The sequence below is a fragment of the Struthio camelus genome, chromosome 5 (genome assembly GCF_040807025.1).
Source record: "Struthio camelus isolate bStrCam1 chromosome 5, bStrCam1.hap1, whole genome shotgun sequence".
In the NCBI taxonomy this organism is placed as follows: domain Eukaryota; kingdom Metazoa; phylum Chordata; class Aves; order Struthioniformes; family Struthionidae; genus Struthio; species Struthio camelus.
The window spans coordinates 21,679,625-21,702,223 of NC_090946.1; the positions used below are offsets into that span (position 1 = coordinate 21,679,625).

A 22,599-nucleotide genomic window follows, 5' to 3' on the forward strand; every position below is an offset into this window, starting at 1 on the left:
AATTTTTTTGCACCAGATGACCTACCTAGGACCTATTTAGCTAATTTTGTTATGAAACCTAAATAATGCATTGTATAGATCAGTTCAAATGTGTGTTTCTTTGGACACAGCCAAATCTGTCACTTAGACATTTATCTAAACATTTTTCAAGCCCTAACACTGATTCTTTTTTTCTCCCTACACTTGAATCTCAAGCTTCTCAAAGCTTAAGTTTCATCCAGTTTGTCAACTTTGTCAGTATCATTAGGCTCTTTGTAGTCTCTGGGAACTCAGAAGTGTTCAACTTTGGTCAATAGTAATATTTTTCAGATGACAGATTGAAAATGTTGCTGTGGTAGGTAAAGTTAGAAAACTGGAATGAGAAGGTAGAATAGTGATCTGATTCCCAGACTTCAGACCAAGCAAACCAGAGCCACAGAGAAAAATCAAGCTTCCAAACCTTGATATAACGGACCTATTGTTCTCTTGGGAAGAGCATGAACGTATCATCATGAGCTGGGCAACCCTGCCCAAATGATGTCAGACAAAAAATCATGACTGTAATGCTCATAACCAGAAATCTCTATTCAGGGAAAATCTACAACGGTTTGGTTGTTAATGGTGAGAACTGGGGACTTCAAATGGAAATAAAAGTCACTTAGAATTAACCCCAATTAAAGGCGATAGCACCAACAGGATGGGCAGAATGCAGTTGCCTGGACGCAGAGTTAATCCAGAAAAAAAAACACTCTAGCAGCTCTTTAACTCTGGGAATGATTAAGTTCAAGAAATCCCTTCTTGTCTAATTTCAAAACATCACAGCTCTGCTTCTAACACTTCTCTCTCACTTGAGTATAGTCTGGATCCAGAAACTAAGTCTGACTGTCCTCCGAGATGGCTAATAAACACTAGTAGGGTCATCTACAAATTGCATTTGCTCTCACTACTTTTTCCTTTACCACACTGATTTGGTTTGCGCTCACCTTTCTATCTAACCAGATAGCTGATCAGACAGAGGGGGAACGCCAAAGACTTTTTCATAAAGAATCTACTCTAAGACCATTACACTAGAAGGTTCTGTTATCTTCTGCGTTCGCGCTAACCCAACAGACCTCTTGCTATTGACAGCAAGGTATGGAAAGGTTTCCACAGGAAGCCTCTCCACCTTGGAACAGCCTGCAATCCCAAGTATGGCAACGCTCCAGAAGACCAGAGATAGGGATTTGAACAACCTCAGACTGTAACAATAATTGACCCAAAGTTATCTAACTTCCAGGGCAGTTATTTCCTTCTACTGAAAGAAAAGCACTAACCCTAAAGTTGGCACTCTGTACGAACTGGTGAGACATAACTCACTGCAGCCTCAACAGAAGTATCTAAGCCCTGAAGAAACGGCAACATTTTAGACTTGCTGGTTTTCCCCTTTGTGTGTGTAGTTTTGAATGTTATTGATTCTTTCCTATGCACCACACAGAAAATCCTGATACGTAACAGAAAGTTCAACACTGGAGAGCGAGGTACCTAACACCTAGCACTGTAATGCTGTTAGGTGTGCAAGTCTTTTATTGACCTTAACGTCTCAGTAGTTTGGGCTTAAGTAATCCATGAGAACAGTAACTGGAGTAAGTGTACCTATTATATCTAACAGAGGTTTAATGAGCTTAAATAATTAATGCCTGGGAATCACTTCAAGAACCTTGAAGGAAGAAATTTACCAGTCTAATGACAACAGTAGTAATTAGAGACTTTATGGAAACTTTGGAAGCCATTCATAATGTGAAATGGGAAACTTGCATATATAGCGGAGAATGAAAGAAAAAAAATTATAAAGAAAAAATATTTTGGAGAGATGTCCAAAGATAACCACGACAGCAGGTTAATGTCTAAACTGAGGGCATTAGCATCATTTACTTTATATGCAGCTATAGCTGTTCAATTTTTACATACTGTTTACTGCACCTATGAATTGGTAGGCAAAATTCTGATATCTTTTTTGAAAACGTGGACAGTGATGTGAAATAAAACCATATTCTGGTTTGAACAAGGGATAATTGGTTCCCCACAAATTTTTTTCCAATGCATCACTATTAGAATGCACCAACTGCTATAAATCATGATTTTTCAGAACTTTTCTGAAATCTGTATTTCCAAAAGAGTCTTCTAGTCTTCACGCTGATATTCTAATGTAAAGGCTGCAAACCTGAGAGACAAAAACAGTTTAAAATATTGCATTGAAGTCGGGGAAAAAAAACAAAAAAACTGTCGATGATGATAACATCTGATTTGCATTTTGATTTATGCAGCCCTAACATGCAGTAATAGTGCATTTTTCAAACAGGCATAGAATCAAATAATTTATTAAGAAACTATGAATGGGTAGCACGTGATTCTGTAAAACTGTGATTAATTTATGTTCAAGCAAGGTTACACTGAAAAACTCAGTCTGGCCTCGTTCGTTGAAATATTTCACCCACATTATACGGCTTTTCTTAAATCTCTGTCTCCACGCTTTGTAATCCATTTACAAGAAATTATCCCGAACCGCCTTCACTATTTGAGACCTACTGTGATCTGACTGACTGTCTATGAAAACTAGAAAGGAGATAGTCTCGGCTTAAGCAGGTTGGTTCTACTCATGTGGTTTCTTTTTTTTTTTTCAACTGAACGTACTTTACAAATTTCTTGGAACGCAAAAGGACTGTGTTTCTGCTCCATATATATTAACAATGAGATCAGTGGCATACGTTAGTGTATTCACACAACAATAAAACATCTACCTTGAATAAGTTCAGAGGAATGCTTTTTCTGCCTTTTGCATTTTTTAGATATCCTTTGCCCAAGTACCTTTCCTAATGCTCTAGGGCTTAATTTCTGCAGATATAGCACAGGATTTTTTGGTAAAAATCGATAAACTACACTCACACAGACACATATACTCCCCTTTATATTATACAGAACGTACAAAAAGAAGTGTAAGTGTTGCACTGTATCATGAAAACATGCATCACTTTTTTCTCCACCAAAAAACATAGCACACTAGCTACTATACATGGACATATTACTCGTCTCTTAATTAGATGCTAATTAATGACTCACTAGCTTTAATCATATCAGTCTGGTAATACTATTTATGCCACACAGAATAATGATCTACTTTACAAGAAATCAACGTGGCACATGTTGACATAGGAACACATCCAGCCATAATTCACTCTGTGTAAATATATCCACCCATACTTGGATTCTGAACAATTTAGCAAGGAGACATTAGCTTTGTTGATGAGGAGGGAAAGCGAGAGAATAGGCAAAGAGAAAAAGAGTACATAATTTCCTTCAAAAAATCTCAGCATTCTCATATTCTATATAATCTGTAATTATCCATATGTTTACATTCAAATGATGATAATAGCTTTATAATTTGTTCATGATGGCAGGGTTAAGAGACTGATACATAGATTCAATTTTCATGAAAGATGTTCAGGTACTACAGTACAAGTATTATATGGTAAATAACTGACCACAGATGAAGAAGAAGATTCCCAAAATTATCATTCTATTGGAGGGATGATAACATTTCAGAATGGTCACAGAGAGTATTTCAGCTGAACTGAGGGCATAACAAACACACAGAGAGGAATTTCATGGTTATAAAGTAATTTTCAATCCAAAAACAGCCTATGTTTACATTAGCTGAAGATCTGAACTTTTTTTTTTTTTTTTTTTTTTAAAAAACCTGCCAAAATACCCAATGGGTTGCTCCTCCAGACTTAGTATACGGTAGCATTTCAGAACGCACGCACAAAGCTAGAGTTTGTCATTTTAAGTTCTCTACTTTCTTTGAACAAAGCCTTTGTAGTATTCATGTCTTACAGTGTTTCTTGAGCTTTATTCTCTGTTAAGTCATTTAATTTCTCTTTGAGTCCATTCAGAAATCTAATCTGAATATTGTTTCAAAATTTATTTAAATAAACACCTAGTCTCATCTTTTGATAAAAGCCTTAAGAGGCAGACAAGGAGGATCTTCAAGCTTGCTTTCTTAGAATGATTACGGTTGTCACCATCTGTATTCAGCAGTGGCCTGTCACTTGCTACTAAGACTGTGCACTATTGTTGAGCACTCTGGAAACTAACACACCAGTAATCGGGGGCTAGATGAAAAAAATGAATGTGGTTATGGAAAACTCTTAAGTGATTTAAGAGCACATGATTTATTAAATTTCAACACAATTTGTTCTCCAAAGTCATTAAAATACCTTTGAGAAATCTTTCGTTTCTAGTTTTTAGAAAGAGGCAGAGCAGAGAGTAATATTTTTCATCTCCTCCACTAAAACTTCCCAATGATTTAGAACAAACGTTATCATCAGGCTAATCAATAAATTACTGTGATGTTCACAGTCTTCATCTGTAACAATTGCAATTACAACCACAGACTCAGAAAAATGTCACCTCTTTGAAGTAAGATCCACTTTTTATGTGCTCATACCTGACTCCACACAATGAACAACAAACTGAGTGTTAAGCGTTACCACTATTCAAACCACAGCGTTCAGAAGCTACCATGCTCAAAATAAAGTAACGACTCGAGTTCCTCGTTTTGCAAGGCTGCAAAACATTGAAAGCAGTCTGACTTCTGTCAGGAAAAAATCTGCAGTTTATTGCAATATAAGTTTATCCTTTCTGTTCTCTGAATGCTCCTTACATAATTACTTCCCTCTTGCTGAGTGAATTTATTTAGATGATTTTTTTGGGCTGTTCTCTCCTTCAACAAATAGGAACTTTAGGAATTCACAATGAAAGACTGCTTCTTCCAGTTTTGGACTGTGACCCATTAACCACTTCTACTAGACTGTAGTTTATGTTGTACCACTCAAAATATTTCTGCTCCATTGTTTTCACTGGTTTTTAAATGTCAAAATACTAATATATGGAAAATTTAGAGCAACCGAAATTTTCTATAATACAATTTTTCCAGCATTCTGTCCTAAAAGCTAAAAGGAAATTAGCAGGATGCTTGTTCTGTTGAAAAGGCACTTTTCTGTATGTGTTCTAAATGTTAGAATATTGATAACCCACTTAAAAGAACTCTAACACCTGTATTAGGTTATTTCTCAATTTAAAATATTCAAAATACTGCTAAACGCAAATGCACAAGAAGGCAACCTTTCTACAAGGAAATCCTCATTCAAGTAACCAGTTGATCACTTCAACGGAAGAAGAAAAAAAAAAAAAAACCACACACACTGCAGTACTGTGAGAAACTGATGGTAGAATGCCATCTGTTCTAAATACACAGGTATTGCATGAAATTTGGAACTAAACTTCCTGAAATCAGAGAGACCTCGGAAGGACTTAAGCTGGAATACTCTACAAATTAAACCTCTGTCCACTAAGCCTGAATAAAAACAAACAAACAACACATGCCGTGTACTTTTCATTGGGTTAAAACAACATGAAGTATTATTGGTGTAGCTATACAAGGGAGCGCTGAAGAATTAAAGGTTTCCCTCCTAAAAATATGGTGCTTTTATATAATTATGATGCAGTACACATAACATTTGCACATCTGCTTATGTCAGGTTTGTTCTTATTACATTATGCCATATACCTTAATGTACCTTAATACACAAAGTGCACTGAGCAATAGATTTTAAAACTGTGTATAATTTTAGCTGATGGCATACAGTTGACTTCATAGAAAAAACATTTGTCTTTTCCAGTTATGATCTCATACAAACTGCAAAGTTTGAAAGGCCTAGTACCCATACATCTCTAGTTATCGGAAACGCTCTTTATTTAATCGTCAATGCAAAAGAGCGTAGACTATCTCCATTACAAGGAAATTTAGCACTTCATACACGGGATCGATTGCCATGGAAATGAATGGACAGTCAGCATCTCAGATATAATTTACTTCATAACCAAAGTCTTAAGTATATTGTGGTTTTTCAAAATTAAAAATAATCACTAACAGTTATATAAAAATATACTCGATATACAGTATTGTAAGAGAACAGTAAAAATAATCATGAACAGCTATATAAAAATATACTCGATATACAGCATTGTAAGAGAACAGTGAAGAGTGTGAGTCATTGTTTTTAATTCCCCTTTCAGTTAAAGTGGGGAACATAACTGGCCTGTAAGAACATATATTTTTAGACAGACAGACAACTGACTTATGTAGATACAGTATATACATTCCCAACAATCTGACCATGGTTAAAGGGTATTTATATTCTGATGTGGCTAAAATTGAACATGTCAACACTAATGCATTTTTCTAGGAGAATCACTACTTTCACCATAATTTCCATGGAAAATTTGTGTGCACATGCAGTAATAGACACATTTATAACATCAAAAGGATTCAATTTTCTTTTCAATCATACTACAGTATGAATAGCTTTTCCTATTGAATTTAACAATAAGGCACATTACCACAGTCTAAAGGATGGGGTACTTCTGCTTGCTCATATAAAAGTACGTCAAACAATATATAATACATCTCACAATAGTTCTGGGTTAACTGCTCCTTTATATAGGTTTGTTTCTAGTACATTTGTGTCAGTAGAATGTTTTTTATTATTATTTAAATTTGTCTGTAAGATCAGAAGTATTTTAAACTCTGTTTAACTCTCCTAATACTAACACACTATTTTAATATTATTTAAAAGATATGCATTGACTTTGTACCAAGAAATGACTGTATTAAGAAATCAACAGAAAATCCACACTTTGACATATAGGTTTGGCTTTGTAATTCTGATAGTCATTTTCCCCACTCACAGACATCATAGACTTATGCAACATAGTTATGCTGTACTTTTGAAAAAGATTTCATGCATGAATTATTATTGCAAACCTGCATGCCTCATGCATGGCCAAGAGTGTAAAAAACAAACTGAGCCCTAAAAAAAAAATTTTTTTTTTTTTTTTGAACTCTGCATTTATTTCGCTGTCATGAAAAACAGGATTATCTCAAAGCTTTCTCCAGTCAACAAAAAGTCCCTGCCTTGTGGGAGTTCAACTCTTATCATCTAAACTGCTACAAATTATTTTACTGCACATTTAAGTGCTGTACAAAAAAGACAGGTCTATATAGGACTGCAAGTTTCTCTAGTAATCAAGGATAATCATTGATGTTTTATAAAGATATGTATTTAGGCCTTTTTTCTTTTTTAAACAACCCATATGACACAGAATACGTAATAGGAACTATAAACCTCTTGGAAATAAGGCCTCTTCTCATCACACAGGTGTTAGTCGTGCTGAACAAATGACTAGCATTTGCGAATTGGAGAGCTAAGGAAGACATCTTATCCATAAACAGTAAGTAGAGAAGGACAGTGTCCTGAACTGATTTGACCTAATTCCTCTTTCCATTTTCCATTACTAAATTCACTCACTTCTTATGAGTAAAAAACTGACTTGTGAAAACTGATGCTACCCGCCCTCCTCTCCTTTGCTTATTTATTCTTTATTAAGGCTGAGCTCTGCTCTAACACAAGTAGAATAACCAAAACCGCCGAAAGCTTGAGGTTTTGAAAATTCCAGATTCAACTCAGACATTTAGACAAATACTCATCTTTGCGAACCATGGGTTTTTGTGAAGTTTTTTTCCTTCTTGTTTGGAATCATTTTTCAGGCAGTAGGAGACGCTTCCTCAGTAATTTTCGCAGACTTCCATTGTCACCTTCTTATAAAATGACAACACTTGACGTGAATCCCTCAGCCAAAAATCAACCAAGTTTGCCTACAGTCATCCTTATGTTTAAGATTTTCCTCACAGTCCCTCACCCTGTACCGGAGACTTCAGTTCTGACTATCACTGCATTGTTCCAGTTTCATGCTACAGGAAACCTGGACTGAGTCAATGGTGAACTGTGCCTTCGAATCATCTGGGGGTACTATTCTCAAGCATGAAAAATAAGATGGGAAACTTCCATTCAACACAGAAAAGCCTGAAACAACTAGAACAATGCTGTTGCGCATACCTTCCAAAGGTATTTCATCCTCATTCTCACTGGTCCGCTTCTTACCACTATCCTATTAGACTGTCCTTGCAGCCTGCTGTTACAGTGTTTGTCTGCTTTCATTTCCATTTCTACATATTTTTAATATATATATATGTGTATGATATACTAAGACACATATTTGAGAGACATATATATATATATATATATATATATATATATAAAATGATACCATTACATCCAGTTTTACATGTCCTACCTCTGATTATTAGAAGGGGGAGCATAATAACACGGCAGCCTATGTGGTATACATAGGAGACTGATCCCAGTAGTTCAGTAGTTAATGGAATTTTGGCCATTCATTTTGGCTGGAGAAAGCCTGGGGACTAAACTTTGTCTGGCACTGAACTGCATTTCTGCTCACCTGAAGTTCCTAAGCTCCTTAATTCTGATTACAGGTGTTCTCTTTCACACTGGCATTTGTTAATTCAAACAAACACTACTAACTAGTTCTAAGAGTCAGTCTGATTACTGAAAAATCTTATTCACCTGGCAACACAAACAACATGCACTGTACCAGTTCTGACAGCGAATCAGATTACTTTTTAAAAAAAGGCTTTAAAAAAATCCACTATTTCTTACTAAAAATAAAGGCAACTAGGAAAATGTTATTAAAAATTAAAATTTCCCCCTTAATCCGAACTCTTACGGAATAAAATATGTATGTAATGTCATTTTTTGTGTTCTCAGAGGACAATTGTAATACAATTCTTCTGAAGATCTCTGTAGGTAAGGATCTACTTTTAAGGTCACAGCACACAGATGGAGTGACTGTCTTCATGGGTGAGGGATATGTGACTTCCCTGAGATTTTGGTACGTAAGGACATTAGATTCATAAAACAGGAAAGGCAACTGACAATCTACTACTAGAAGTGCAAAAATTCCTGAGGATGACAGCAGGCGTAGTTCCCAAAGGCAGAGAGAGTAAAAGCACAAAGACAGCATAGACAAGGGACCAACAAAAACACTGCACATCCCTCATCCAGTTTCTACAGCTCGGCAACACTTCTCCTTCCAGGCAATTGCAGTGAACGCCTAGTATGACAAAGAAACTAAACGTCAGCCTTGAATGCAAAGGAGTTATAGAGAAACCACTAAGGAGAAAGCTAGAGGCCACCACCTCTACTGAGATTTTCAGTCTCATAGATACTACAGGTTCTTCAGGCAAGCCTAAATTCATGAAGCATGTAACTTCTGTTGGAGTTCTTACTCCTTCCTTCTGTATTATATTCTGCCGCAATGTTAGTCATATTCTACCCTTTCGACTAGAACTCAAGAGCTATGGTATAGAAAAAAAATGTTAAAAACTGTATGAGATAGATTGGGGGGGGGAGGGGGGTGGCCTATGATGACTCTTCCATAGATGTTTTCTTTTTTTCCTGCAAGCTTTTCCATATAGTTTCCTCACTTCTACCGCTGTTTGGTTTTCGCAAGATCCAGCCATAATCTGGCCTTTTACAATGAATCATGGAATACATGGAATATAAACTGGATGTATCATAATTGTAAAAGCAACTTATTTTCTTGTTTCTGCCAGCTATCATACGTTCTAATCTGACTCTGCCAATGTTCAACGCCTAAGAGTGCAAGGCACGTGTGTATAATATGCAAAGTACAGCATTTCATAAAAAGGATATCAAATCTACTTGTTAAACTGAAGGAAAGTTTCAAGTTAATACTACAAGAAAGAGCTGTGCTAACCTTGCCTTAGCAGAAAGTCACTCGCAAATACAACAATATTTGAAGCAGGCAGCACACCATCTCATATTTTCATTATTAACAGCAGCAGAAAACCCAAACATTCTTCTGCTGTATCTCAACTTCACAAATAAATCCCTACAACTTTAAGTCAGAATCCCAGGGCTGGGATGTCTGTTTATCATATAGGAAACATATGCATTTGGGGATTGGTAAAATAGTACGATTAGCTGAATAAATCAAGGAGCCGTTATCGTCTAGCCACCGGTAAATAAGCAAATACTATCAATATTTTGGACATTACATCAAACTAATTTTCTGTGACAAGGATATTAATTTAATGAAAGAAATACTGGCCCAGGAATACATAGTAAATGACAAATTAAATCTGTGAAAATCTTCAATACTCTGAAAAAAATACTGTAGAACTCACCTGGGAAACAACTACCTATAAATCTCTCAAAGAGGCTAAGCCTGGGGAAAAAGACGTATGGAGTGGTTATGGGTCTCCCAGATGTATATTTCAAGTTTCTGTTTTATTTTTCATTGATTCAAGAGAACTCTATTTTCAGTACTTAAAACGTATGCCTCAACTTGGAAGTTTAGAAATCTACTTTTACTACAACTATGCTATTTGGTCACAAAGTGACCTCACGTTTAACTTAATTTAGAGCAGTACACGGCCTCATTTTCAGACACAGTGAGCTCTTCAGCAACTCCCTTCAAATTCGCTCCAAGATATCAGCTTCCCAAAGCTGCTACGATCCATTGTGAAACATGCTGAGTTGAGGTAAACAAAGTTTTATAGGAGTATACAAACTTCAAACTCGAAGTTCAGGATTCTGTCAGCTATGTTTAGCATTCAGTTTTGCTTTTCCTTTCTTTCAACATCCACTGAGACATAGAACAAAGAAAATAAAAATTTTTGAATTATTTAGTTTCCCTAACCATTTGGAAGAGTGCAATATTATTTTTGTTACATTCCTATTTTTAAGATGTGTGGCAGCACTGTGATGAAATGAGATATACAGTCCTTCAAAACGCAGCTAAAGAGTATTTAAATCTCATAAGAGGTACAGGCACTTTGGAAGATGCTCACGTATTACTGCTCAGTGAATGAGGATAGTAGTATACAACCTACACGAAACGAGCATCTTTCCAGAACCACACTAAAAAGAGCCAACAGCTGAGGTTTGTTTAAAAACTAAATAAGGCAGTACCATTTTCCTGTGCTTAAGTTCTGTTTGCAAATATTGTTGATAAAGTTTATAGAGTGCGAAGCAGTTTTTGTCATATTTAAACCCAAATTTTTTCTTTTGACTTTTATATTGCAAAGTACAATTAAGTCTGGGAGGAAAGGAGTTTACATTTTGCTGAGAAAAATGAACCCCCATCAGCAAATTCAGTGAGGTGCTACACCATACATGACTGCTTTGTTACCAGAACATCCAGTACAATTAAGTCAGCCTCCAAAACAGCAAACAGCAGCACCATCACCACTTTTTATTGATTGTGAACCTAATGAGCAAGCATCAATAAGCTAATGAACTTTACGAGAATGAACCTCCAAAAGACCTCTGCCTTATCTGAAGGAAAGGAAACAGACCCATAAGGTCTTTTGATAATCTCTCCAGCACAGAACCGTCATGATTTTTAAATCCTCAGAACGTATATCATTGTCATATTTACAAATGGTGTTTTACATTATTTAAACGTTCACTTAGTCATTTCTGACGCTATTCTCTCTGAAGACAGCACGGGCCTCAGCTCTACAAACATTTGTTCGTGACCTTAAATGCAAGCTTAACAGTATTTTCACTACTGAATTTATCTAAGTCACCACATTGTAAAAAAAATTAGGCACATCAATAACGCCTGCACAAATCCAGATTTTAACTCCATCTCTTTTGATGTCTGAGTCCTATTGATAGCAAAGGATAGAAGATGGAATCAAGGCAACGGGAAGGACAAAGGAACGCACAGGGTCTATGTCCTGCCTATAAACAACTGATCTTGAGTCACATGTAATTGTTAGCGCACCTGAATTCAGGAAGGGACTATACAGGATACAGATAGATGACTCTCCATTGTGCACATCTTTCACTCCTCTACCTGTGACAAAATGATGCAACTTCCATGGAGAAGCTGCATCTGCTCCCTGACAAAGAGTAAAGAGTCTTGTGCATATGTATGGGCAGAGATGCAGGGAAATGACTCCCACGGAGACACTAAGTGAAGAGCTGTTTAGGAAAGACTTCAGGCTTAAAAAAAAAAATCAGAACCTCTTTAAAAAAAAAAAAAGTCTAGGGAGACTTTACAGCACTCTAAGCACTATAAAGTTTTACTTCAGTTGAAATAAAATAGATCCTTAGTCAGTTGGATATTGGAGAGGGAACAGTACTTATCCCCAACTCACAACCGTTTGTTTTGCTGTCTTTCAAATACACGATCACACTCTCCTATACAGATTACAGAGGTGATGCAAGTAAGAGAAGCCTTTTTTTTTTTTTAATTATTATATATGTGTGATGTACTTGCTTTGCATCTCTGTCTTTAAAAATAGATCTTTAAACCTAGATCTTCCCCCTCCGTGAAAATGAGGGCAGGAACGTACTCTGGTATGTTAAGTTTTTTCTTGATTAACCACTGTGGATGTAGAATCCTAATAAGAAACATAATAAAACGTACAATTTTTAAACACTGAAAGCCCAATTCTCTTTTCCATGAGAGAATCATCATAAGGAAGGTGAGAAGGAAGAATAATAATAAAAAAACCTTACAGCTGAACAAAGCAAAAGGGTTGAGTGAGAGTTTTTCTATTCATTTTGAAAGTCCCACTGCAGAGGAGTGAGAAAGTTCTTTGTTTTTAATTTGGAGGTTCTTATAGCATAATCCTAAAAAAAAGGCCAGTTGATAGCTGTTGACTTTGCAAATCTGCCTTCATATTGTTGGTAAGACAGTGATCAACGAAACTGACAAATGACAATGAATGCTAAGTGAGCCCTACAGCAGTTTAGTTTGGAGAGATTTACACACTGAAGAATCATAGACTGAAAAACAGGAATAAAACCCACTGACACAGCGCTGTCTATACAGAAGGAAGCAACAAAAAGAACATAAGGGCAAGGAAGGACACAAAGGGGCAAACAGATGGGTGGGAAAAGGCAGGTCATTTTATTGTCTGCAATTTATGGACTGTTAAAACTATTAAAGCACATGATGACTAGGTTCAGTGCTGAGGCAGAGATCAAGAGGATAGAGGGATGGAGTGAAGAATAAAGAATAAAACTGCTTACTTGCAAAGTTCTCATTACAAAAGAATGACTATGTAAGACACAGAACATAATGGAGATTCCCCCTGGACAGCTGAGCTGATACTAGTCCCGATAAACATCCAAGCTGTTCGGAGCGGAAGATCCGAGCTCAGACATTTTCCTAAGTGCTGGACATAGAACTTGAGCCCAAGGTTCTCTGAAAATTGAGAAAAGTTAGTCCAGTTTCATTGCAGAATGCTGTGCTAATGAACTTGAAGTGAATCTACTTGGCAGCTTAGATGTTAGAAAACACTTTAGTACTAAGGCTGTTAGACAAGACAGTATCATAGTGGAAAAGGAATAGCACCAAGATTCATCATAATATTGATGTTTTGTTTCTCATTATACACTCTGTTGGGCCAAAAGACCAGATTTCTTAATTTTGTCGGTGTATGCTGCACCTTCTGTTCCAAAGAGCCTTTCCCCCTCACATTTAATTTAGGTATAGTATACTCTGTTCCTCTTTTTGTATTCTTCCCTTCCCCACCTCTTTTTTAAATTTATCCTATCTCTATATCGTACAAATAAAAACTCCTTTCTAACGTCTCTATCATGTACTACTTAATCCACTTATTTTTGTGATTCCAGGTGAGTTATACTCTTTACTACTACCATGCTCTTTTTCTTCCAGTGGGTTTATGTAAAGTATCCGCAAAACCCTCATGACCCCATATCTTCTCTCCTGGTTTTTCCAGCAACTCAGTTTACAATATCAGAGTTCTGTTACTCAGGAACCACAGGTCTAAAATCTTCTCATCTAAAAATTAGCCATTCCATCTATTGCATAAAGAAGTTTTCACACAGTCGAGCCACAAGGTCCCAAGAAACGTCTCCTCCAATACATTTTATAAATCTTCACAGAGTACAAGCTTCTCCCTTTCTATAAAGCTCAGTATACTCTTTTGCAGAGATAACACAACAGAAGTAAAGACAGCAGAGATAACCTCTCTCAAGATAGCACCACATATATGGGTTCATACTGATTAAACAGAATCAACTGTCGGTTTTAGGCCTGACAATGACCTTTTTTTCAGGGATTGGAAGAAACTACAATCAGTCCCTCAACTGCATCCCAACAATCCCCGAGACATCATTTTCTTACAGGAACCCTGCTGAGAGTGGCCTCAAATCTGCCCAAAAAGGGCATGAACAGTGGCCAGTTGGGTTGGAAAGATGCCTGCTTTAATTTAAATAACCTCTGTCCAAGTCAGTTTCTGCAATGCATAGCCTCAATCTCCCAAACACAGAAGACTGGTTCCTAGACTCACACTAAGTGGGTTTGAGGCTCAGAATGACAGTCACATAGCTCTGGTCTTCAGAAACTATTCAGAATTAAGAGAGCGAGGACTACTTTTATTTTCAAAGGCAGTTAGCAATACAATTCCAGCAACTTCTTTAAAAATTTAGCGCTGATTTTTTCATAAATCAAACTCCAAAAGTTTGGACTGGCTCTACTTTCAATCATCTATTGTTATTATTCAGGAGCTGGCCTGTACATTACAAAGACGGTTTGCAGGAAAATGTATTGGCACTATCTTGGTAATATTTTTACTTCCAGGTCAAATAGATTTGTTTAAAATAAATTTTAAATGCTTCCAGTATCTTCATGCAATATTCTGGGTTTTTAAATCTTTTAAAATCAGGTAACAAGTATCAAAAGAAACATTTAGACCACTGAAACAGACAGAAACCTTATATATATCTTTTTAGATAGGTAACTTAACCATGCATCCACTTAAACATTATACCTAAGCAGTTTCTGTCACTGTTCTAGCCAGAAAAATATGGAAAACAATGTGACAGCGATAGCAATAACAATCTGCTCTTCAAGAGTATACAGCGTACAGTACAAAAGTATACCGAGTACAGTAAAGGAACATGAAAATTAGTCAGGTGGTAACGACAAGGGAGACCACAAATGATGATCTGTGCTGGGATGATGTATTTCAATGGTAACGTATTCAAAAGAGAGTCATCAGAATGGCGAAGTGGCAACCACCACAACATAGAACAATATGATGCGATTTGTAGTGCTCTAGGCCAAGACTGGCTGGTCTTACAGTTTTTTGCTCAGTCTCTGTTTTTTCCTCCCAACACTAGTGTAGCAGCTGCAAGAATTCTGCTTTCAAAGTGGCTTGATTTTCAACAACTTCTTAATAACAGTAAGAAACAACAAGAAAAAGCATTTGAATAGTATTCCAGAGGTGTGAAAAATATTCGATACAGAGAGAAAAACTGGCTGCGGCAAGAATTTTCCAGTAAGGAATTCGTTGCTTGCTAGACTGTTTCTTTTTTTTTTTTTTGCCCTCTTAGAGCTGTGATGCATCTTGAAATGATAAGATACAGTGAAATTACAAAACAAAATGAAACAAATTATCTGGCTCAGAAAAATATTATGCAAAGTAAGGATTAAAAAAAAAAAAAGATTTATCATACTCTAATCTCAGCTATGTTTGTTTAGAGCTAGACTAACAGCAATATAGCCAGAGTGTTGACTTCTTCAAGTGTTCCTCAAATTCTACCTGAGGGGAAGAAAGGTTTGTTTCAGTCTCATTTTTTTCTTCTTTCCTTCCAGAAAAAAAGATGACAAAATACTTCGCGCTATATTCAGAGCTGGTGGGTATGAAGAATTTTCACTAGAGTAAAATATTGGTTACACTTTTTTTTTTTTTTAAACGTAGCTTATTATGGCCTTTTCTAACTTCCTGTATTCCCCCCCACACACTATTCAAGAGGCTATAACAGCCACAATTTGTGTAAGAAATGGAAAGTTTAGATGTTTTACAGAAAAATCCTTTCTCATTCCTTTTCTGTTTTTGAAGATAGCTTTGATTTCTTTTTATCTTTTCATAAGATCACCAGATATGGTAAAAATAATGTAAATTATGTGTTAAAAATTTTGTCCCCAGCCATGTCGAGTCACTGCTCTTGATTTTATTAGTGTTCAATCTCAGGTTGGTGTGTTTCTGATTAATGAAGCATTTGTTCTGCATCACAAAACAGCTAAAGAATACCCTTCTAATATCAATGAATTGTGTCCAAGAGTTAATTACTATGTGACCTTCGATCATGCTCCTGTTTTAGGATTACACACATCTATTTTAAACTTGAAGAAAGTTCAGAAGTGACAGTGTTGGCCTAGAGCACTGCAGATAACGTAGTTTTATCTTCCAGTTGCCACTTTGCCCTGCTAATGGCAAACGTTACCATTCAAATGTACCATCACAGTACAAATCATCATTTGTGACCTTATTTTGAAATAATACACACGGCACGCTTTGCACACATATAGTATCCTGCATGTGAGGGTCTGAAACATTTCAAAGTCAATTCATTAAGCGTCATCATAGCTCTAACATACAAACCTGTAAATCATTTGCAGGACTCCAAGGCCACATACAAACTCCAAGGTGCAGACAAGATTCCAACAGTTCTTCTGTCCAACTATTCCTTGACTACAACAATCTTCTGGGGAAGGGCAAAGCAAGAATGCTGCTGTATTGTATCACTTGGAACTTATATTACGCAGCATATAAAGTATGCCTGGAGAAGGAGGACAAGATCTTAAAATTCCTAATAACCCAGATTACAAAGGCAAAGACATAATGCAGCTTATCTAATACTCAGAGCTAAGTGGTTTTACTGCAAATGCACATATTTCCCAGAAACCCATGAAAAAACCTACACCAAACACAAAGAATTTCGATAAATCGCCTTAACTTACAAAGGCTCCCATTCTAATTTCTACGTTCATCTCATGACTTAGTACTTTCACCTTTCTGGAAGCAGTTTCACTTCCATTTTCACACATCCTCATAGCTTAGATACTCGTTTTTCCCGTTGTGTGGTATTTACACTAAGAGTTACCAATTCAAATACCACAACTAAAAGACTGCACAACCACTTTCTAGAAGTCTTGGGCACAGCATGTTCTAATGAAGATTTGCAGGATGAGACTAGTCAGGAAGTTCTGTTACTCCACAAACCAGTTTATTCTCTGAAACATTTAAAATTAATCACAACCAAGCCAGTGAACACTTCTTTTCTGTAGGCAGGGCTGTATAAGATCAGTAGTGTTTTGCAGTGAGAGTAAAATAACAAACTAATCAACCATCACAGGGAGGTTTTTGTTGCTTACAGAGAAGCCTAAGGTATTTATCATGGTTAGGAAGATTAGGAAGACTGTACAAGAATATCCTCTCTCCTAAATGCAAGGTCAGGCTTTGATTCCAAATTCTGGCCTTTGATAACCCAGAGTGCAGCTAAAAACAGAAGGTGGTGTGTTGTTTTTTTTTTTTTTTTGGGGGGGGGGGGGGGGAGGGGGAGTACATGTACCCTTCCTAGGAATACAAACTAGCATTCTGAAACCACACTGCTCAAGGAAGTACATACTGGGAAAAAAGAGAGTTTTGACTTTGCCAGAATAAATAGCAAGTAATACTCTCAGTAAATCGGTTTATAAAGTTATTTGATTGTTCCACTAGAACTAGGAACACATCACCACACAGGCTCAGACCAGTGCTTCACCTAAGCCCCACTTTAAACATTACAAAATTTTCTCTAGTTCAAAACTAAGCAAGTTGAGTTTTCAACTAAACAAATCTTTTGCCATCTCCCAGCACAAGGCACTTGAAAAACAATCTCCTTTCCTAGAATCTGAAATACCACAGTTGATGTAATATTTAAAACAGTCCTTTACTAATGGAACTTGAAATATAAACAACACTAGTTTACAATCTCTCACAACATTCTCCCCCGAGACACATATTTTGGCTGATGATAGCAGAGGACACGTAGGAAACGGTGACTCTAAGATATGAAGGACAATGATGTAAAATACAAACACACAGTGGGTTTAGGCTAGTAGTGTTTTCATGTAAATTTAGAATATAAGCCATGGGTACCAGCTTTCACGGGTACCTATTACTAGCTGCAGTACTTGCCCACTGGTCTATTCCCCACCTACTCCCTCTCAGACTTAGTTTACCTACCCATAAAACGGTAATACTATGCATAGAACATTATTGTAACTTAACTGTATTTCTGTAATTGTTTGCTGACACACCCCTACAAAATAGCAATTAAGTACAGCAAAAACTTTTTTTTTTAGGCCCTAGATCAACAAAAGATACATTGTCATTATCCTCCAAGTCAGCCAGCCCCCTCATCACAGCTCAAGAGTCAGAGCAGGTGGAAAGGACAGGGAGCAGAAGGCAAGGAGGAAGTAGGAAAATATAATCAGGCAAAAAAAGTTCAGTGGGCCTTGTGAACTCCTGCTACCAGGATCCAGGGCAACAATCTCGCCTTCACCCTTAATCTTGGCAACCACAGGGGCAATTAGTTAGGCAAACTTGCAGTTACCTGCAAACTACAGCAATATCACACTATTGTACCTCACCAAGTAAGGACAAAGTTAATGACAAAGTAAGAAGGTGTAAAAAGAGGTTTTTCACCTTCACGTTTTATCTTTGCTCTGCTACTTAGAACGGGAAAGTCTGGAAATACCGTAATAAATTAAATAAGACTGATAATTGTCCTATTTTTAAAAGGGAACCTGCAGCCATTGTTCTACTTGCACCTAACACACATACATGTATTGTCTCTATTGTTCAGAAACTCATCCATAAAGCATACTTTCGATAAATGAAGATATAGGAATTCCCATAGAAGAGAACAAGTGCTGTTTCATGAATACACAATTTATTACTACAGTATGTGTCTCTTATTTGACTTGCAAGTGAGTCCATATAAAATGAGTTCACTGCCTCTAAAACTATAAGGTGTTACCTAGATAGGTTTCAGTGTGCCTGAGGTCACACTCAAGAAAATACTTTCTCATTCAAATACATTCCACAGTGGCAGCTATTCTTCTAAACAGTCTGAACCACTTTATGCTTGTCAGCATTTATATATCTTTTTGGAACTACTCAGCACAGGTCAAAGTCCTGAAGAGCAACTAAAAAACTTCACCAAGCACAACGTCACAAAGCCTCCTCCATGTGGAACAGAATTAACGCCACAAACAAATACAATGCAAGTGTCTACTCTTCCTTATTTAAAGTCACAGCTCCTTTTGTTGCTCTTGTTTGGCTCACCGTCATCATCCCTGCAAGAGTTTGGCAACCAGAATCTGACAGAAACTGACAGTAATGCAGTCATCCTTTGCTTTTTCTTACAGCAGCTGCTGTCAGAAGCTATATCACGTTAAGCCGAAGTACTAGTCATCAGGAAGCTTTTCCAACATTAAAATTTAAGAATATACCTTTGGAGAGTTTAAAGTAACTTAGGATTGTCATTTTGCGATAGAGACAGAGATGGATGGGTAAATGAATGGACGAATAGGACAGGAAAAAAAGTGTTACAGCATTATAAGAACAGGTCGTTTCGAAAACAAAACTCAACTTTTGCATTCCTCTTCTACAAATTCCATAACTATTCATAATATTGTACAGCATTCCAGGTTATCACCCCACTGACTGTAATATTAAGGAACTTAGCTACCCAGTTCGCATCGGATCCAAATTCCCATCTTAGCATTTCAGAAACATCCCTTCCACTCCTGTAAGTGCTCTCACTCCAGTTTTTGACCTTTGACACCAATTCTGAGATCTGTACATTTGTAGGCCAGATATGTCCTATGCAGGCCTGTATCTCTGATACGTGTATGCAAGTCTGAATTTATAAACATGGTTACTTGTAGATACACATATCCTTGAAAATGTTCGCTGAATATAGAAAAAGTCACAGACAACCCCTGACCAGAAAGTGGCCAGTAAAATTAGCAACATGAGGAGGAGGAAGAGGCAATTAGCTTCCAGGTGTGAAAATGTTTCATTTCAGAAAGTCCCACAGAGGCATCTAACATCACGTAGTGAAATGACAAAGTAAACTGAGGTAAAATAATAACAAAAGGAAGGAAAGCAAATAGTACATAGTAACTGCAAATATTCACAGCCCTCAGCATCCGCTCCTCAGAGCGTTCATGATGGAAAATACAAAATCTGGTCTAATAGGAATATTAGAATATATGTGTTTGCCCAGCATAGACACACAGAATGGGTAAATTAGATGCAAGAGTAGCACAGCTACCTGCAAACTGTCCCAGCCAACAAAGCGTCAATCAGTGCTAAATCCAGGGATTTTTTTTTTAAACTACACACAACTGCATTTAAACTACAATCCAGTCTGTGTATTTCACTAAACACAAGAGTCAAATTCAGAACCATCTTACTAGATACTACTCCATGCTTAGTGCCACAGATTAAACAATGTATTTATTACAACAATTTGAACAATTATGTGCCCTAAAATATCATACAGAATTACTTTGTTCACAAACATTAAGAACACCATTTGCAAGAAAGAAAATCCAGCCCTTTAAAAAAATATCAATCCTAAAAAACTGTTTCCAACTCAGTGCTTTGGTGTAATGAGGGAATGAACCTCTCCCACAGGAGAAGTACTACCAGCCAGGGAAAGCTTCCAAGGAAACTTAGTTAAGAAAACGTGAACTGAGATGAATAAACAGTTCAGCCAAAGTAGCTACTCATACTCAAGAAAACTCCCCGTAACTGGATATTCACATGCAAAAGCCATCTTTAACCACCTGGTAAGTTCGAGATTAGTACAAAAACTGCATTATGGTTTTCCATAAGCCCACCAACATACGTTAAAAATTAGCTGAAGTGAAGAAAACTGCTAAATTTTATGCATGCAGAAAACCCTTACTGAAAGGTAGAAGAACCATAAAGTGGAATATGGGGGAAGCACAAAGAAAAATAAAACACGTTTTCCTTTATTCCCAAACATTTAACCTTGCTTAACGTTTTACTCTTTAATCAAGTCTCCAACTTTCACAACCTGTACCAGGAACTCTCTGCCCGTCAACAGTCGAGGTACTTGTTTACCTCAGCGCTGCACATACCTCAGAGCCAGCGACCAACGCAGCAGGGAGCACAAGAAGCAGAGCGCTCTTGCCACCGACCGTTAGCAGGGACACGCGGCCGTTGGGCGGACACCACACCGCCCCGCCCCGCCCCGCCCCCCCCAAGCGCCGCCGGGAGGGTTCCAGAACATTCCAAGCAGGGATCTTGCAGATGGCGGTTTACAGCTGTCGGGGGGGGGGGGGGGGAGCAACACTGGGGAAGCCACAAAGCATCACATATGATGTGTTTTTTAGAGTAAGTCTCCAAACGAAGCCTTTTTTAAATATTTATACCTCTGGAAATACCTGAGAGCGTTAAGAGCCTCAATGTTGACTATAAGTCAGCCAGGACTAACCCTCGGCAGCCGGGGCGGGGTGGGGCAGGGGGGCGCAGCGAGCCCGAGCCCGAGGAGTGCTGCCCTGCCCTGCCCTGCCCGAGACCCGTCCTCGGCAGCTAGTGCCTTCTCCACCCTCAGCTCCCGCACCTTGGCCGTGTGTGTTTTTACAACCACTGTCATGGATTGCAGGCTACCATCCAGACACAGAAAGAAGCTGGAGCAGAATCTGCTTCTGGACTACTGGTCATATTTGTTCAGTGTTTGCTTGTGGTGCGCTGACCCTGAAGGCTTTCCGGGCGGTGGTGTCTGTCCAGAGCTCAACCGCTGGAGGCAAGAGATGGGTGTAACGTCACCGCTGCGAGCCCTTAGCTGAGACAGGCCACCCTGCTGTATAGTTTAATGCAGCGGCGTAAGCGTATCGGCCTGCAGTAGGGTTGTTTCCCGCTACTTAAAACTGGGGAGAGCAACGCATGTGCTGAACAACATAGATAAAACATCCACCACTGAAAAGCTTTACTGTCAATCTCTGTTCTGGTTCCCTAAAAGCAGCTCTGAATTATGTCCCTGGCAAAAGCGTTTAATATGGCAACCAGGCCCTGCCAATTATGAGCGAGTCAGGGCCAGCATTTTCTTTAATATTTATTTTAATCAGGAGACGGGGTGTGATCCTGTAGAAGAGAAGCATCAACACACCCCTGTGCGAAGGGCCAGGGCCTGTGCAGAGAAGCTGCAGAGCCACAGTTTGCCAGTATGTAAAAGGTGTTGCAAACGGCAAGGGAATAAACCGCTTGCCATAGCCGTTATAGGTGGAGTAAGTAACAATAAGCATAAATTGCAGCAAAAGAGATTTAGGTTAGCCATTAGGAAAAACCTTCTGGCAGTAAGAGTAAGGATGAACAGCAGTAGTTACACGCTTAAGAAAATGTGGGACAAGCGAATAAATAATGCTGTTCAGCTTGTGTTGGGATTGCAGACTGAACTGAATGACCTCTGGAAGACCCTTACAGCTGTTCTCCCCAAATTTAGTGTTCCTGTAGGATTTTCTGAGCTGTACCAATTTTAGGAGCACTTTGTTTCAAGAATGAAACAACTGTACCTTTGTATAAAAGTTTGGACCTATGTTTCAAGAGAATGCAGCAAGGCATGCTCATGAAAAAAAGACTATTTTCATACTTATGTCTCTAGTGAGAAAGAATTAGGCACAAATTCAAATAAATTTTTTGGTGAGATTAATTCTGAAACAGTTAGGAGACTGTTTGAACTGCAAAGAAGTGATTTCTCATACATTCTGACATTCCCTCCGAATGATTCA

General features: G+C 37.7%; 1 long non-coding RNA gene across 1 annotated transcript in view; it reads right to left on the bottom strand.

Moving 5' to 3' along the window:
• LOC138067435 (uncharacterized) overlaps nucleotides 1-21,034 on the bottom strand; it is a 227,198-nt gene extending 206,164 nt beyond the window's left edge. The window contains exon 1 of the long non-coding RNA XR_011141351.1: nucleotides 20,950-21,034. This is a non-coding gene — a long non-coding RNA (uncharacterized lncRNA). The remainder of the gene's footprint in view (nucleotides 1-20,949) is intronic.
• Between the last annotated feature and the right edge of the window lie 1,565 nt (nucleotides 21,035-22,599).